General features: G+C 47.8%; 1 protein-coding gene across 2 annotated transcripts in view; it reads left to right on the top strand.

Moving 5' to 3' along the window:
- LOC109516486 (sodium/calcium exchanger 1-like) overlaps window positions 1-249 on the top strand; it is a 30,835-nt gene that overhangs the window by 28,632 nt on the left and 1,954 nt on the right. The window lies entirely within an intron of this gene.

The raw sequence follows: 249 nt of genomic DNA, 5'->3' as shown, positions 1-249 counted from the left end.
GGGTGTGTTTTTGGGGCAGCGTAGCAAGGTTGTCCCTCTCTCTCTCTCTCTCTCTCTCTCTCTCTCTCTCTCTCTCTCTCTCTCTTTTTCTCTTTGTCTCTGACTTTGTCTTCATTATAGGCGCATGCTATTTTTTGGGTCCTACTTCTTGTGTATACAAAGACAAACACTCGCCATTTCCTGCTGCTTTACACTGATATACTGTCTTCTACAGCTCTCTGAAATCAGCCCCCCCACCCCCACGCCCCT

Source organism: Hippocampus comes, unplaced genomic scaffold, assembly GCF_001891065.2.
Source record: "Hippocampus comes isolate QL1 unplaced genomic scaffold, H_comes_QL1_v1.1 scaffold83, whole genome shotgun sequence".
Classification (NCBI taxonomy): Eukaryota; Metazoa; Chordata; class Actinopteri; order Syngnathiformes; family Syngnathidae; genus Hippocampus; species Hippocampus comes.
This window is presented reverse-complemented; position numbering and strand designations above follow the sequence as displayed.